We start from the raw sequence: 16,111 nt of genomic DNA, 5'->3' as shown, positions 1-16,111 counted from the left end.
AAAGCTAAGGGGTAGACGATTAAGTTGGTTATCACACTTCACCTCTAGGGCAGTCATATTCCTTTCTGTATAGTTGAAGGTGTCCTTTGTCTTCCCAGGAACATGTAGTGATACTGTTTCTAGTTATTGTCTTCTTGCTGTTTTTCTTGTCTGGTTCTGATTTTTTATCTCACTTGGATGCTCTCATATACACTGTATGTTGATACAGCCTAAAGATCTTGCTGTCTGATTTATCATCTAGGTTTATCAACCCCTGTCTTCTGGGAATAATCTAAAATGTTTGATACCCAAATTGACTGATAATGTGGTATAGTCACAGTGTGGAATTAAATATACTGTTTATTTTTTAGTTTAAGAAGTACATTCTATCTTAATCACTGAATGCAAATGGACTAGATTTTGTTTCTGGGTTCATGACTGAACCTGAAATCATGCATGTAACAGGGAACGGCCCTAGAGTTACCCTTTTTTAGACTGGCTAATATACATTATCTTACATGACAGGTAATTTTGAGATAGATTCCACTGAGTCCTTACTGGCAGCACATGGAGGCACTGCCTGTAACATACTCAGATGGAAGTTCAGGAGCTTTGGACCCAAATAGTCTTGTATTAGCTAATGTTTTCATTTCTGTGACCACTTTGGAGAGTGGTGAGGGCTGCAGCAAACATATCCTATGGATGGAGGGATTTTCCTTCACAGTTGGAAGAGAAGATGTCAATCTGGCAGAAGATACATGCTAGAGTTTATGGTTGTAGAAGCATAAGGCCGAGACTCCCCAACTCTGGTGGACAAGGAAATAGAGAAAATGTAGTGCTGGCCTGTGTCTGGCTTTCTTTCTTTCCATTTTTGTTCGATCTAAAAATCCCCACTCAGGGGCTAGTGCCATTAACATTTATGGTAGGTAATCCTTGCTCAGTTCAAGGACCTTTCTAGAAACTTCCTCAAAGACCTGCCAAGTCCTGCTTGTAGGTAATTCCATATTCAATGAAGTGGGGAGGGGAGTTCATCCATCACAGGATTGTTCTCTGTTTTTCCATCATTCAGAAGTTTGCTGTATTTCACTTCCATAGCTATGGCTGTTTATAATCAGTTTGTTTGCTCTTTAGCCTCACCCCTGTCTATCTGCACACTCAGCCCATTTTATCAGGATCTGGATGGTCCTCTCTACTACCTGCCCATCTCTTGGTATCTTCACCTTAGATATTTTCTGCTTATCCTCTTTACCTAATAGAGTTCTCACTCTTGAGGCTTCCATGGGATGTTATTCAACATAGCCTTTCTGTATACGAAACATAGTTATATGAGGTGGATAGACTGTCTTCATTGTATCATAAATTGTGTGAATTCCCCTGAAACTTTTCATCTGTAGATCTGTATTCCAAACAGATTGGGTTGTCTTTAAAATTGTAGATTCCGTCTATTTTACACCATCTATGCTTCACACAGTTGCAAACACATGATAGGGACTCAATTAAAAAAAAGGACTAAATTGTTGAATAAATTACTGGTGTTGTAATAATAAACAACATCTTATTAGTTTTATTCTATTACAGTCAGAAATGCCATGCCTTGACTTTAATGCATTTCTTCAGTATTAATAGGATCATATGAAATGCTACATGGTCTAATTCTTGAGAGCAGATTTAGAAAAAAACTCATACTTTCAAAGCCAACCCAACCACTCTTGCCTCACTTTATTGGGAATCCATAACTTTTTCTATTTCTCTTTTTCCTCATTTGTATAGGCTATGTTGAGTATTAAATAGAACAACCCGTGTAAATCACTAGGCATTGTTGCATAAACGTGAAATGAGAGCTTTTGCTATTAATGCAATATCCTCATTTAAAGCAAACTTTCAAGAAATCTGTGCTAGGCCACTAGGAAGGGATGGAGATATTTTCTGTATCCAAAGGGCCAAAATAATTTACATGGCTGGTTTAAATCTGGACAATGACATGACTAGGTTCAGGTTTTAGAAAGAACATTTTGGCTGTTATGCAGAGATTGGAAGTTTATGTTTTGCAAGGACAAGTCTGGAGGTGAGTGAGAATGTTTAGGAGGCTGAGGTGATGGTGGTTGGATCCAGACTATGAGTAGAAATAAGGACAAATGGACATATTTAAGATATACTTCTTATCTAATTTATTTACTTTACATTTCAATCACAGCTTCCTGTCTCTTCTCTCCTCTCAATTACTTCATCTCCCCTCCTTTTCCTTGCCTCTTCTCCCATACCCTACCTCCTCTCTTTCTCCTCATAAAAGGGGAGCCGTTCGATAATTCTCAACCTGCCTTGGTATATCAAGTTGCAGCAGGCACATTTCCTCCTTTTGAGATTAGACAAGATAGTTAAGGGAGAGGGATCCAAAGGCAGACAACAGAGTTAAGGACAGCCCCTGGTCATTCTGTTAAGTGACCCACATGAAGACCAAGACGCACAACTGTTATGTGCAGAAGGTCAAGGTCTGTCTCATGCATGCTCTCTTGTTAGTGGTTCAGTCTATGTGGGTTCCCAAGGGCCCAGGTTAGCTGATTCTGTAGTTTTTCTTTTGGTGTCTTTGACTTCCCTTGCTCCTTCAATTATTCCTCCCCATCTTCCACAGGATTCTCAAAGCTCTGCCTAATGTTGTCTGTGGGTCTTTGCATCAGTTTACATCAGTTGCTTGGTGAAGCCTCTCAGTTGATAGTTATACTAGGCTCCTGTCTGCAAGTATGTCAGAATATAATTAATAGTGTCAGAGGTGGGTTCTTTCTCATGACATGAGTCTCAAACTGGGCCAGTCATTGGTTGGCTAGTCTCTAAATTTCTGTTCCATCTTTATCCTTGCCCATCTCATAGTCAGAACAATTTACAGGTCAAATGTTTTGTGGCTTTGTTGATGTCACAGTCCCTCAATTGGAAGTAATTTTCTGATTACCAGCGATGGCCATTTCAGGTTTAATATACTCCATTGTTGGGTATCTAATAAGCCCAATCAATGGGACATATTGGCTGGTTGACTCTGAAGATGAGTACTTGGAAGACATATTTGTCTCTATTAGTGGGAAGGAGGGACCCGGCATTTACCAAGATGGAGAAGCCTGAAACTGTGCATAGGTATGGAGGAAAGATGCTGACAATGATATTATGTTATGTATGTTGAGCTTTGATCCCTTACAGGCATTTAAATAAATTACTAACAGTGTAAAACAGTGCATAGTTCATAGCAAGTACGTAGTAAATATTGATGAGGTACATGAATATATGGTAGACATTCAGAGGCAGGTTTCCAGAGATGCAGACAGAATTGTAGCACAGAGTTGAGAACTTGAGACAAGGCAATTGGGAACTGGTGCTGAGGATGTGGGTGTTTGAAGAATGAGAAGCACAGAAGGCTCATGACTGAGCACTGGGCAGTGCCAGTGTTCAAAAAATGGGCAGAGGAAGAGGAGGTTGTACAGGAGACAGAGATGATATAGCCAGGGATGTAGGAGGAGTGTAGGACTGCTGTGGTTTGGAAGCCAAGGGATAGTTTATTTTCAGAAGACAAACTGTCAAATATCTCAACCAGATGAAGCATAAGGATTGAAGTGATATTTTCTTTTCTGTATTAGGAATGGTGTGGTCATAAACATGTTAGAGATTCTGGCAAGTGATGGAGATTCGGCTCAAGTCAAATGGGAGTGGGTCATGCATGCACTAGTGTTTGGAACAATGGAAATTGCATTGATAGACACATAATTCATAAGGAAATACCAATTGAGATGGAAGAAAAAGGACAAAAGAATAAGATAAACATGAAGAACAGAATTATTTCTTTTTCTTTTCTGAATAATTTAGTTCTAAAACCATGGGATGAGATTAGAGAAACATCTAGACTAAGGACTTGATGGCATATAATGTTGGAGCCCAAGCACAATGAAGACTGCATCTGATACAAATTTAGCTAGATCTTTTGTGTGTTACCAGTTATCCACTATGACTACTGTCTCCTCCTCTCTGCAGATGCCCTGGCCATATCTTCTAAGATACTTCTTTATACATATATTCTCTCACCCATCTCAGATTCTGATACTCCATGCTGGCTATGCTCAAAATCTTATATACCATTTGTACACCACAACTCCCTTTTTGCCCCAAGTTCCTATGCCTCATGCCAACTATTTCCCAAGTGGACATTACTCATTCTATGAGGCATCAGATACCTGCATAAAGCCACTTATCAGTATAACACTATCCTAGATAAGTAAATATGATGACACCATGCCATACTTTCTTCATTAATTGATGCCCTTCCCATGAAGGGTGACTCACCAATTCATATAGACAATCAGTTCCCATAAATGTGGTTCTCTTGGTTTGCCCACTGAGTGGCTTTAGCATTGAGATATTTAGAAAGGAAGAAAAGATTTAGCATTATTATACATGTTGATCTTTCCTGTTTCATTCACTCCTAATATTGTCTTATATGCTACTCATATTTCTGTATGCATGTATTTGTCTCAGATCTCTACAGTAACAAGGTCTTGCACACATATTGTACACTGGCAAAAGCTTGTCCTAGAACCCACAGTTATGGCTTCCAAATATTATTCTACACATGAATATTTAAAGAACCAAACCAAGGTCTCTGGAGAAATGGCTGATCTTAGAGCTGGGAGAAGAAGAAGTCACATGGTCTGGAACAGCTTTTTTATTATAATGAAGTACAAGAGAAGACAGGGCATATTAAAATGACAGTTTGTCTTTTACTGGACAAATCTTGATCTACTTATGTCTCAAAATAAATGAGCCAGAACAAGGAAAAAAGGATGAGAGCATACAGGAGTATTATGTGAAAGCTCTGTGAGAAAGATAAATAGTTAAAAATGCTTTTCCACAAAGGATTTTTCAACAAAATACATATGAATGGTGGATGCATTAAATTCATGGTGGAGAAGTCTGTTGGCAGACACCTCCTTCACCAGGTATCAAAGTCAGTATCTCAAGTAATGATGATCAAGTTATGGACCACACAAGAGAAGAATGTAACATCACTTCTGTGAAAGTTCTGCCAGGGCTCAGCTGAGATCTAGTCATGTAAAGGAACAGAGAGCAATTTATGGATCCTTCATTAAAGGACTGTTTTTTAATCTTCAAATGTCAGCATCATATAAGTAGAAGAAAAGCTGATGTTCTGTTCCAGAATAAGGGAAGATTAAAGAGACATGGCATCTAAATGGAACAAATTCAAGAGACATCTGGAAATTCTTAGAGAGCCTCAGGACTGTATATTAGTAATATATCCATGTTAATTCTTGGATTTTGCTTGTCCTGCTGTCATGTTAAGAAGAGTTTTTGTTTGTAGAAAACATCTACTAATGTATTAGGAAGAAATTAGGGCAGAAATTTAACATTTTGCTCCCTTAAAAAATTCAGTGGTTTTGAAGTTTTCTCAAAATTATATACCACTCCTATTAGGTACAATCTGAAAAATGATAACCATGCTTTTGTTTGGAATGAGATTGTTTATTAAGTATATGGCATGTCTAAGTGGAAGTATATATATCAAGTTATGTCAGGCAGGCATAGGAGGTAGTTTGGTAGCCTGGGACACCAATTTCTTTTAGGTTACACACAGAACCACTTGTAATAATGCACTTGGCAGTCTTGTACCTTGGCATGCATATGCTGTGGTCATCCATCTCCATATAATTCACCTTGCAACTTAAGAACACCCTCAACCCTCTACCTGCATCACACTAAACATACTACATCCCTGAACAACAATATACAATTCCCCAAATTTGACTCTTCGCTGTCAAATTTAGATAGTTCCTATCCAAGCATATCTTAGTATGAAGAATAGAACTGTTGATTGGGGTTGAACTGGTTTTGGGTGGATGTGGAGTAAGGAAAAGTCTTTCTTTGAGTGATCCTATATAATAGAGAATACTCTATTCACCATCTTATGCCTAGAAATAATTGGGTTACCATGTGAATAAAACCAGATATATTGTGGGAAGCAACAAGTATAGTAGAAGAAAGGAAGATATAGTCTAATTATTAATAAAATAAAAAAACATCTAAAGTTTTTTCCTAGATCATCAGTCATTTATTTTAGCCTCAGCAAAAAGAGACCACAGTAACATGGGGTCCTGGAGTAGTCTCACTCATTAGACATGCTGTCAGTCTTGAAGGACCCCCATCTATCATCTGTACTATCACTTTGGTCCAAATACAGTTATTTTGCATCTTTTACATATCTGGGTGAGCACTTGTTGTTAGTTTTTTGAATAAGAGGCAAATAACCTGAAAACACACTGCCCAGACCCAGACCCAAACCAAATCACTAGTAGCAAAGAGACATATAGATGATTGATAAACAGACAAATAGATAGACGATCATTAGGTAGACAGATATAGGTCATAGATGATAGGCCTATACATACACATGTATATATGTACACACACACACACACACACACCCCACACACAGAGCAAACCATCCACAAATCAAGTCACCTTTCAAAATTATCCATTAGATATCGATGGCAGAAGTTCAGCATCATACTCAGTTACATGGTGAGTTTGAAGCCAGCCTGGGATATGTGAATATCTTACTATGAAAAACAAAAGAGAACAAGAGTGTGTGGGATGCTGATGGATTTATCATCAGGATGGTTATAGTGGAAAAGATTCAGAAGGGATTCAATGGAAAGGAAATTTGTTGCCCCCATTGAGGAACTGAATATCTTTCCCTCTCACAGAGTTAGAACTGGTTTTGAGCTTGACTCAATGGGTTTTATTTTACTTCATAGTCTGGTTTGTTAGTCACAAGAGAGGTTTTAGTGATTCTGAAAAAGCAGGTTATTTTAAAAAAAAAGACTACAGGAAAGTGACAACAAATGGAAGGGCAGTGGAGAGTTGGAGAAGGTGGTCTCACGTGAGAGGCATGGATATGGAATATGGAATGATAGTGGTTTTCTTTGTTTTTGTTGCTGTTATTGTTAAAGAATGGAAGGATCCCACTAGTTCTTCACAAAGTCAGCACCAGGGCTCATAACCTTTTCCTGGGAGTGTGGTTTTTATGTCTTTTAGTGACTGGCAGCTATCTTCAACAGGCAGAAACCGTATTCAGGTGACAGAGCAGAGTGCTTTGGATCACAGATAAAAGGTCAGACTGCCTCTGTTCTCACTCTGATACCATCATATTTAGTTGGAATAGCAAGCAACTAATGCAATGTTAGTTCTGTTATGACTTCATCTTTCAGATGTAAGATTATAAAAGCCCCTTCACTCTATTAAATGAATTAAAATGTATAAATCTGGGGAATGTCTGAGCAAGGAATAGTTGTTTGTTATTGTTATTATTATTATTATTATTAATTTTACTGTTACTATTAATGACATAATGTCCAAAGAGCTTTTTTTCCCAATTGTTAACAGGAAACCTAATGAACATTGGAATTACATTTGTGGTACAGAGATTCTCAAGAGGGGCTAAATTTAGGACTTCAGAGGAACTCAAACATGATGGGATTTGATGGCTCATTGAGGTGCAAAGTGAGGGATGAAATTTATGGGCTCTTGGTGGATCATATCCCTAGTGACTGAAATGGGAAACTGAACTTAAGATAGTAAATTCATTTTGGAAGGCATTCATATTGAGGGAACCTGTAAATGTCTGGGCATGAGTCCACGCTGAAGGAGGGAAGTGATTGGCCATAAACTAGCTAATCCAGGGACTAAAGGAGGGAGTGGCATGGAATACAGAGGTGGAGATTTGAGAGATGTGAGACATGTTGTTGGCACAGATTCTGCAGTAACTGTAGTTAGAAATAAACCTAAGAAAACTAGTAGAAGCATTTGCTGCTAGTATAAGGCAGGTTTCAGTTTAGTTATGGAAAAAAGCCTTTATAGTTCCACTGTCTGAGGCAAGGTAGGACTGATAGCAAACAAGAAAGTTGACATTAACTGGCAAGAGATTTGCAAACTTTAGATGCAACTTCCATTTTGCTGACCCAAACACTAAGCTTTTGTAATTGATTATGGCCACACATGACAACCATAATGTTTTCCATTGCCCAGAGCTAAACAGACAGTGTAACTGGGCAGAACAGTTGTTGCAATCAGCATGGTTTATGTCTGATCCCATCTTCAGTTGATTGCTATGCCTCAAAAGTCCTGGCGTGGTACCCCTGCGTGGCACCATGCCTCCCCAACAGATGGAGATGAGTGTGGTTAGATAGCTAGTGATTTGGTATGTGCATCTATTTTAATGATCAAAGTGGGGTTTTCAATGCAGAGAGTCCAAGCATGAGGTTAAAAGGATAGAATGCCATTACAGCTCCAATGCAGAGATACATTAATACTGAAAACTTAACAATTCCTCATGTGAGTTAAAAGTTTGCTAAATTTCACTCTGTATTTGTGTTCATCTGGGAGCTTATGATAATGAAGCCTTTGTGTCCCGATGCAGCACTCTAGAGGCGAAGCACACACAAATCCTTTTAATAACCCAGACTGACTTTTATCTCTGAACAGATGAATCAGGCACAAGAAAGGGATCTTTGTATCTCACATCACGTTGCTTCTGCACAATTTTGAGTTGCTCTAGAGATAAGGGGAAAGATACAATTAAAGGAAAGGAATCAAGAAGCCCAGTCTATAAACAATGTGAGAATTTTGAATGTATAGTGTATGCAATTTTTACAACAGAATTGGAGTTAGGTGGTTATATCTACACATTTTAGATGGATGAGGTAAATAAAGAATCTTCCCAGATAATTACAGTAAATATATTTTCTCAATTACCTTTTTTTGGTTGTTGTTAAAATTACATTTTTTGTATAAGGCTTTCAATTCTTCATTTTGTTTTTAGTCAATAATTTACATTTTAATATGAAATTATAATCATATGTGGGCATGCGTTTCAGTTATTTTCACCGTAACAAATTACCCTCAATGTTGGACTTGAAATAAATACTACTTTTATTTATAATTTTTGCAGTCCTGAAACTCAGGTGGAATGAATTATTTATTTGTGCTTAAAGGGCTATCTATATTTACTGGTGTGATTCTGGTTGGAGATTCCCCTTTCAGGACATTGTGGAGAAGTCAGAAAAGGCTTCCCCTCACTTTCAGAGTCCACCTTGAGTAAGCTTATACAGCATGTAATAATGTACCTATATAATGTGTTACAGTTTTGTCCTCTACAAGGACAAATCTAACTGCTACATGGAAATGCATATAATAGAGGAAAATACAGGACCAATCCGACACTTGTGCAAATAAAAGAAAAAAAAAACCAAAAATCACATTTACAAACACATTTTTATTAATATTAGAATTAATGGAATCAACATAAGAGAAACTAAGTTACATATGTACAATGGAATGTTACTCAGCTATATGAAATATGAAGAAATATGAAAGAAATATGAAGCTTTCAGATAAATAGATTGAACTGGAAAATATTTATACAAAGTGAGGGAACATAAGCCTAGAAAGATGTTTTCTATATATTTTCTCTGGTAAATGTTTCAACTCTTTGTTTTTTCCTACTTACATTAGGGTGCAAGGGGAATCTTGGAAGCTTAAAGGAACTTTTGGAAGTGGGAGCTCATTGAAGGAGGGAGAATAGTAGATTATAGATAAAAAAAAAGAGATAGGAATAGGGGATTGAAAGGTTTAAGTTGAGAGATAAATGGGTATATGGGAGAAACTGGGTTGAGGAAGAGAGCTAACACAAAGCAAAGCCTATAGCAAGTAATAGTGAACTCTATAATCTCACATATTCAGCTTTGTTAAAAAAATGATAGATAATAGAATATATGTGATATTAAAGAAGTGTGGCTATATTGGGAGTTTGAGGATTAAGAGGCCTGGAGGGAGAGGTTAGGGGGGAAGGAGGTAATAGGTAGATTCCCTAAAACAAAGGATGTACAAAAAAAATCTTTACAGAATCCACTAGTTAGTAAGCAATTTTCAAAATACACCTTACGATGCTTAACAGAGAATTACTTTGCAAGGGTAGACAATGACTCTTACGTGGATTATTAAACAAAAATAACAATGCAAGGAATAGGGTACATCTCAATGAGATATTTGTCAAGGAGGCTCCAGGAGTCTTTAAAACAACATAGGGTACTGTCATTCCCCTTGGTTATCCATCATAAGTAAACCTGTTGTTGAAGACACCACAGACTTTGTAGGACATAGAACAATCAATCTTAAACCAAGAAGGACACTTTCTGCTGGACAACTTTGATAGTGTCAAAGGAAGGTGCTATTCTAGCCACTGTTTGAAAAAAGCATCAATTGCCATACCCTGTCCTGGGCCTTATTTACTATAACACCAGCATACCAAGCAAGACATGACCACTCATGCAGTAATGGCATAGCTGTTATGGGGAATTAACTGCTTTCTGATTGGATTTGAGATCTGTTTTTCATGGGATGTGCCTATTACTCCTGGTCAAAAGGCCATGGCTGAGAAAGTCACAGACCCTAGGATAGAATCTGCTATGGTTATTGCCACAGTGAGCATCAGATGTCAGTTGACCCAAAACTAGGAAGAGGGAACCTCAACTGGATAATTCCATAGATCAGCTGGGTCTATAGCCCTGTTTGTGAGGTATTTCTTCATTACTAATTGGTGTAGGGGCTCAGCTAACTGTGTGTGGTTCCACCAATGAACAAGTAACCATGACCTGTGTAAGAAACCTAGCAGAGCAAACCAGAGAGGAAGCCAGCCAGTAAGCATCATTTGCCTGTGATTTCTGGTTTAGTTTCTGACTCCAAGTTTCTGCCTTGACGTCCCACCCTGACTTTCCCCAATGATGTCTTGTGACCAGGGAATTGTAAGATGAAATAAATGTTTTCCCCACAACTTACTTTTGGTCATGATGATTCCTCACAGCTACAAAATTCAAACTGACCCACTTACTCTGCTAGTGGCTCATTCTGTCAAATTACATTCTGTATTTATCCATAAACTTGGGCTGCTATCAACCTTAGACAGAGAAAGGTTTTTTTTTGTTTGTTTTGTTTTTTTTTTGAAGTGGACAACAGTCATTGGAGAGACTAGTCACAGTGTCCAGGATAAAAGCCTCAGTGCTCAACCTTAAACAGGACAGTTGAATTAAGCTCACCACCACCAAAACTCAGGAAACCTTGTGTTAGGTGAGATGGAAATAATGCAAAAGTCAGACGATAGAAGGAATGCTGTTTTTTTTTTTTCCGGTCATAAGTTGAGCGTTGAACTCATGAACTTACTGTGTTAACACACACACCAGATAAGGTAGTCAAATCATGGCATAGAGGGACTAGATGATCTTTAGGTGCCATGAGTTGCTAAGGATCTATTGCCATGGAGAGTTGCTGAAGGAGGGAGAACCTTTCTTTTAACCTTTTATCGATCTTATTCTGTGAATTTCACATCATATCCTCACAGTCATACCCATCTCCCCATCCCTTCATAGCCATCCTTTGCCCTTGCAACACCTCTCCAAAAGAAAGAAAAATCTCTGAGGAAGTTGTACCATGTGAGTGTATGTCCTGCAGTATACGTTTTGTTCACACTTCCTTACTTGTAAATGTTCATTGTCATGAGTCATTGGTCTGGTTCAAGATCTCTGGCTTCTGCTACACTATCAAAATTGGATCCTCACTGACTCCTCTATAATATCTTGCTATTGCCCTGTGTCATGGAGATACTGCAGCTTCAGCTCTGTAGGACTGACCCCAGTAGTTCATAGATGAGGTAGATGATGGGGTAGGCTGACTCTAGGTGGTCACTGAGCTGGTCAGCTTGACATCTCTCCTGCACCCACACCACCAAGGCAAGCTCTCCAGCACTGCCCTGGCCACCTCACCTAATGTTGTAGCTGGCAAGGGACAGGACCCGCTCTCCTGGTCTCATGACCTTGGGGCCATGCTATAGATGGTAAGGGGCAAGAATCTATTTTTATTGAGAATAGATTCCCTATGCTCCAATGGATTGTTCCACACCCACATATGTATTTGAGCAACTCTAGCTGGATATGACAGATTATTAAAAGTGATAAAGAAGAGATAAAATTGGGAGGGACATGTTGAAAGATTATAGACAGAATTTCAGGAGTAAAATGAGGGTGGGTATGATCATATCACATTGTATACATATATGAACGTCTCAAATATAAACGTGTAAAAAATCTAAGAAACAAATGTACAGAAATACCAAGCACAGACAATTGTGAATGAACTCTATGAAGCCCAAGTTGGTCTTGAAAAATGTTATGTTTAGAGATTCCACAGAGCAGTGTTCATATTAGAGGTTATGGATGGTGAAGACAGCATAGGAAGAATGGGCCCTGTCTGTTCATGACAGTAAACTAGAGGACTAGTGTTGAGACATTAGAAGTGTCCAGGCTCTGTTACTCATTGTCTAGAGTCCCCACAGGTCCTTCTTGGAAATGAGTCAACATGTAGGGAGTCTTGCACTTAAATGTGTTCTGCACAACACAGAGTGAAATGGGAAAGAGATGCAGGGAGAGGTCTATTTCCAATGGCAGGATGGATCTTTACACACTTGGTAAAATTCTATGCCCTGTTCCTGAAAGAAATATCCCCTGTGTTCAGTGGCTGCCCTTCTGGATCACAAAAGCCACTATGGATGACATTGATCTCTGTTTAAACCCTGGTGATAAAAGATAGTGAAATATTCCTAATTATGGACTATTTCTGTGCTGCTCTCTTTTCTCTCTTTTTATTCTTTTCTAAAAATTTCCTTCACATTTATCCTCTTCATTCATTTTGTTTTTATAATTGTGTGCCACCTTCTCTAATATTTATCCATGGTATTTATGACAGACCAAGGAAGACAACAAAATAGTTAACATTTGTCGATCATTTATTATGCACTAGAATGTTACATTTTCTCTGTCTTCCCCTCATCTTTATTTCTTCACTGTCCAGGAAGAACATTTTTGCTGTAAATTTTCAATTTGGGGGCTTGGGATATAGTTCATTTGGTAGAGTGCTTTCCATATGCAAAGCCATGTGTATCATCCCTGGTATAAACAGGGTTTGATGGTGGATGCCTATATTCTCAGCACCTGTGAGGTAGAGGTGGAGGATTAGAAATTCAAGGCTATCTTTGACCATATAGAAATGCCAAGACCAAGATGGGCTATATTAATTCCTGTCTCAAGAAAAACCTTCAAAATATTATGTGTATACACACACATATATACATTTTCCTGGTTTTATTTCATCAGAGCTATGAACATATATCATAAATGTAAACTCTCATTCTGTCCCCATGTTCAAAATGTAGTGGTAAAGCCATGTTGGAACAAAGTACAAGCATACTTACCTTGTGTAATTAGTGATGCTTCACCCAGGCACTGTATCTAAGAGCTGATTAACTTATTATTCTGTGACTTTGTTAAATTTTTGCTACTAAGCTTGTGCTAAAGGCTTCATTCTGTGTTCTTCCTTCTACACAAGTGGAAGTCAAAACACAGGTGGTATCCCATGGAACTGTACCTCTCAGAAAAGTCTGACTCTATCTATCTCACTTGGGTTAGATAGTATTAGAAGGGTTGACAGTTTGTTATGAGAGGCCTTGGGCAGGGTTCTTTTACCCAGTTATATGAGTGTGGGTGTTCCTTTAAAAAACAGTTTAGCATAGAATTGGAATAAAAACTACAGAATATGAATGTTCTGTTTTGCCAAGTTATTTCAATATTTCTGTCATGTCTGACATTTTTTATAAGCTAGAACCCTCATGAAATTCATTTAGATGCTTTCCTTACTACTATGGATTATGGGACCAGCAAGAGGTTTGTTTGTTTCATCAAAGCAAGTGTTTGTTTTATTAGAAACATAGATCTTTACAATAAAATTTCAAAAGTGGTAAAATTATGTCAGTTGAAGGAGTTTGTTGTCACTGTGGTTGCTTGAAACATGGATACAACCATCTTATCTATAAAACTTCACTGTCAGCACTGGATGTAAGTATGACTTGAGAAATTTCTATTCCAGTCACAAGCATAGATTCATCTCTATGGTCAAAAATAGAAGGAAGCTGAAATTAAAGTGGCTTGAATGAAATGAACAGGAAGAAAACATATAGGGCATCTTCCAACACAGGCTTCCTCAGGACCAACCATTGCCATAATTGATCCCGTTGGAAACTGAAAAAGCCTTGACTTTACAGGAAAAATGAAGAGGGAGGGAGATAAGTGTTGTCATGAATTTAACACTAGTGTCTTCCAACTCTAGCAATGAAGCCTATAGAGTTGATCAAAAGAATTGCAAGTGGTGAAGTCCTGTGGCTGCTGCCTGGATGAGATTCTAGCCCATTGATGCCTTGCAAGGTTGTATTGACTCCACAGCAGCCATTTGCTGGTTCACTGAACAGCAGGTGCTTCAAAATTTTTCATTAAATAATTGCTGTAACAATGTAACAAGGCAAGTAGTTTCACAGTCCCAGTTCAAGCCTAGAATAGCTCTTACCTATTGTGTGTGTGTATATGTATATATGTATGTATGTAGGTATATATATATATATTGTACTTTTCATGTTGTATGTATAACTCAATATACTAGCTTCACTCATTATTAAACATTTAAGTAGGACTATGTCGCCCCTAATTTTGTTGACACATACCAACTTGAACTTTACTGTATATTTCTAGGTCTACTGAATTATTTCCCTATAGGAATTTCATATATGTAAAATATTTTGAAGGCACATTTTAAATTTATAAATTTTAAGTATTTTGTTTCATTGGACAGTCTCAGGTAGTGGCTATGACAGTCCTAAGCAGATGCTATAGAACCATTAGTTTGCCAAGCATCTTTACTTTCAGCCAGCATTCAAAGATGGCTCATTTTGATTTTGTTCCACGTATCCATTATGCTTCAGTTTATAAAATGTTGTGTAGCTCTTCAATATAACCTATGCTTCTGTCTATATCATGTACTTAATTTGTGATGATACCTTGTTTTGTTTTATTTTGTTTTTTAAGATGGGATTTTTGCATGAGGGCATCATATAACTGAATACCCTTGTTGCAAGTAGCTCATTTTCTCCAGATTCATAGGCCAAAAGAATGGTATAAAACATAACATATCAGAAGTCGCAGGTTCTTGACTTAATTTTTGTTGTTAACATAATTTATATATGATTGTAGATTGTAGAAAATTAAAATGTACAACTTTCAACTTAAAAAATATCCTTTTACATATGTGGGCATTTTGCCTGCATGTATATCTGCATAGCACTGTGTGTCTTGTGCCTGCAGAAAATAGAAGAAGGTAACAGATCTCTGGGACTGGGATTATGGATGGTTGTGAGCTCCTGTGTGGGTGCTGGGAATGGAACCAGGGTCAGTTGGAAGAGCAGCCAGTCCTCTTAACTGCTGAGACATTTTTCCAGCAGTAGCTTTTAATTTCTTTCTCACTTGTGCAGAATGGGAATTACCAAGATACCAAAATTCATCTCCTTTCCACATCACAGGAATGAATCAAAGTCCTGGGGGTTCATCTAAAAGGCCAGAAAACCTGGGCAACAAACCTGTTTCTGAGACCCACAGACATTGAGCTTATTACAGCATCTATGTATGGGATTGTGGATAAACTAATACTTAAAACAAACAAACAAACAATAAAACAAAACAAAACAGAAAATGCAGTGTGATCTGTCAGTCCATTTTGTGAACAGTTGCTTTTTGGAGAACCAACAAGCACTCTAAACACTTCATTTCAGACCCCCCCCCCAAGCAACACTTGTCTGTTAGCAATTCTACATTCAGCATTTGCTGGTAACTGATAACTTGGCCCTGTGCTCTCCAGAGCATCCTTTTGATACATTGATGTTTTTATAGAAACAAAACAAAACAAAACCATTTTTATCAAACATTTTTGGTCTCTTTTGTCATTTCAAATTCACAGATGGGAAGATTAGAGTCAAGGGGGTGATCTGTAGTGTTCACTTTCATTTTTGGCACTAGAGTGTAGCTAGCTCTGGTTTTCATGTCCTTTTTCCCCCCTACAAAACAGAACACACAAATAATACACAGCTTTAAAAGTCTTAAGTGTTTGTGTTCAAAAAGATTCTTTAAAAGCCAGTCTTCTGCATCACTCAAAGACA

Source organism: Mus caroli, chromosome 17 (assembly GCF_900094665.2).
Source record: "Mus caroli chromosome 17, CAROLI_EIJ_v1.1, whole genome shotgun sequence".
NCBI lineage: Eukaryota > Metazoa > Chordata > Mammalia > Rodentia > Muridae > Mus > Mus caroli.
This window is presented reverse-complemented; position numbering follows the sequence as displayed.